Source organism: Rhea americana, unplaced genomic scaffold (genome assembly GCF_003343005.1).
Source record: "Rhea americana isolate MKP2758 unplaced genomic scaffold, rheAme1 scaffold_384, whole genome shotgun sequence".
In the NCBI taxonomy this organism is placed as follows: Eukaryota; Metazoa; Chordata; class Aves; order Rheiformes; family Rheidae; genus Rhea; species Rhea americana.
This window is the reverse complement of record NW_028186517.1, coordinates 412,057-414,917: the sequence shown is the minus strand read 5'-3', so window position 1 is coordinate 414,917 and position 2,861 is coordinate 412,057.

The window sequence follows — 2,861 nt, the reverse complement described above, 5'->3', positions numbered from 1 at the left end:
GATGCTGGGACACAGCTCAGTGCTGTGGGGCACTCTCCCAAAAGAATGGATCCTGGGACACAGCTGGGTGCTGTGAGGTGCTCTCCTGATGGGATGGAGGCTGGGACACAGCTGGGTGCTGTGAGATGCTCTCCTGATGGGATGGAGGCTGGGACACAGCTGGGTGCTGTGGGGCACTCTCCCAGTGGGATGGACACCAGTACACAGGTGGTGTTGTGGACAACACTCCTGATGGGATGGAGGCTGGGACACAGCTGGGTGCTGTGGGGCATCAATCTGATGGGACGGAGGCCAGGACACAGCTGGGTGCTGTGGGGCGCTCTCCCCAGGGCTCACACTAGCACCCTGCTGGACGCTGTGGCACCCCTGGGCTTAGTCCCACGCCAGCCAGGTGCTGTGGGGCTCAGCTCCACGTTGCCTAGGTGCCATGGGGCTCACGGGCTTGGCCCTATGCCGTCACGCCAGCTGGGCTGTGGCACAGCAGCGCCTGCTGCAAGCTCTGAGGGTGCATCCGYGGGTGCTGGGAAAACCGTGGGGCTCGGCAGTGTTTGACCCGTCCAGGTGGACCCATCCTGTGCAGCTCAATAAGATGTCTGTGGGTTTGCAGGACAGCTGTATATATTCAGCATTTACTCTCGGAATCGCTCATAAAACCCTAATTATATTTTTTTCCCAGGCTGCGGGCAGTGTTTCTGGCTCTGACAGTAGTCAGAGCCCCCTTTTCTCATGTCACGGCTGCTCCCTGGCTCCGGGCCCCCCTCGCCCCCTGTCTCACCTCCTGTAGGGGCAGCCACTTTCATGGGGGGCTTCCCCCTGGCATGGGGCTGGCGGGGAAGGGTGCTGGGGCGACGGCGGCGGGCACCCGCACCGTTCCCATGCCAGCCACGGGAGGGCACTTGCAGACCGCCACTGGCACGGCTGCCCCCAGGCCCAGCCCCCCCCCCACCCCGGGGCCTGGCCCCGGCACCCGCTGTGCCCCATGCCAGGTGGCTCCATGCTCCCAGCGCGACCCAGGTGTCCTGTACACCAAGTGAAAGCAATTTCCCCGAAAAGTTCCCCCCAGCCCCCTCCTTGCTCCCGAGCCCCTGGGCTGGCTCGTGAGACCATGCCGCGTGGGCGATCCCAGACCGCGGTCGGAGCCGAGTCGCCTGGGCTGCCGCAGCCACGCGTGCCGTGGGGTTTGGCTGCCTACCTGGGCAGGTTCAGAGCCGCTGCGGCGAGCTCGCGTCTCGTCGGATAATAACCTTTAAAACAGCTTAATCTGCAGCTAAATATAGCCCTGGCGGCTCCCTGCTAACTGGGGGATCTGCTCAAGGCAGTTACGCCGTGTGATGGCTCCCAGTACCGATTTGCAACCTGTGTGTTTTCTGCAATTCGGCAGCTCACCCCCTGCACCCATAGTCCGGGCCCCATGGTCTAGGGTTCCTGCACCTGCCGTGGGATGGGGCACAGAGCCCCACTCCCCCCAACTCTGCTCCCCTGGGACAGGATTTKGGAAGCCTGAGGTCTGGTTGTCCAGTTAGAATGGGTCAAGTGGTGCAGCACGGTGTGGGGCAGGACCTTGGTCCTGGGTATGGGTCCCCCTGGGATCATGGTGCCCCTGGGATCGTGGTGTCCAGGGCATGGGAYTGTGGTGAGCATGGAGTCAGAGTGCTCCTGGGATCAGGAAATGGGATCATGGTGCCCATGGAATTGCGGTGCCCCTGAGATCGCGGTGCCCAAGGCATGGGATCAAAGTGCCCAGGGCATGGGATTGCGATGCCCATAGGGCTGCAGTGCCCTGGGCATGGGATCATGAAGCCCATGGGGTCATGGTGCCCAAGGCATGGGATCACAATGCTCATGGGATCATGATGACCATGGAGTCTGGTGCTCCTGGGATCAGGGTATGGGATCATGGTGTCCATGCAGGTCATGGTGCCCACGGGATCATCGTCTCCCTGGGATCATGATGCCAATGGGATTGTGGTGCCCATGGGGCTGCAATGCCCATGAGATCATGGTACCCAGGGCATGGGACTGTGGTGCCCATGGGGTTGTGGTGCCCAGGACATGGGATCATGGTGCCAACAGGATCACAGTGCCCATGGTGTTGCGAYGTCCAGGACATGGAATTGTGGTTTTCAGGGGATCACGGTTCCCAGAGAATGGGATCCCCCTATGGGATCATAGTGCCCATAAGACCACTGTGCCCAGGACCTCCTGCACCCCCGAGYGTGAGCTGCTTAGTTTGCTTTGCATCCCCTTCCCAGTTTGCCCAGTCCTGGTCAGGGTTCCTTTCCCAGGCCTCCTCGTCCAGAGCTGGCCGAAAGCAGCCCCCTTCCCAGCTGCGCCCTTTGGGGCTCTCCCCTGAGGCCACCCGCGGGGTTCAGCCTTCCTCCCCGATGCCGCTGGGAGGGCCAGGGAGGCAGGCGGGAGGAGGACGTGGCGGGGAAGCCCCCCGGGGGCAGAGCGGCTGGCTGAGAGACCCGGCGATTCCTCATGCCGCCGAAGGCGCCTCGGCGGCTCCTTCTGCTGAGGACCGCGCGAGAGGGGCGCCTCTGCCACGAGCTCTCCCGCCGGCGAGGTCTGGAGACCCCGGGACACCTTCCCAGCCGGGGCTCCGGCCGCGGCGGAGGCGGAGAGGCGGAAGGTGGAAAATCCCCGGCGGCCCGCAGCCGCTCCTCGCTTTCGACAAAACCTTTGCAGCTCATTAAGCGGCGCCGGWGCCCGGAGGCCTGTCAGCTCCCATCAGGGAAGCTGCCCGTCTCCGCCGGGCGCTTCGCACCTGCACGGCTCCCAGCCGGTATTTTTAGGCCCGGCTCCTCGGAGCGGCGGCCTCCGCCTCCCGCCCCTCCGAGGGGGGCGCCGGGCGCGACTCC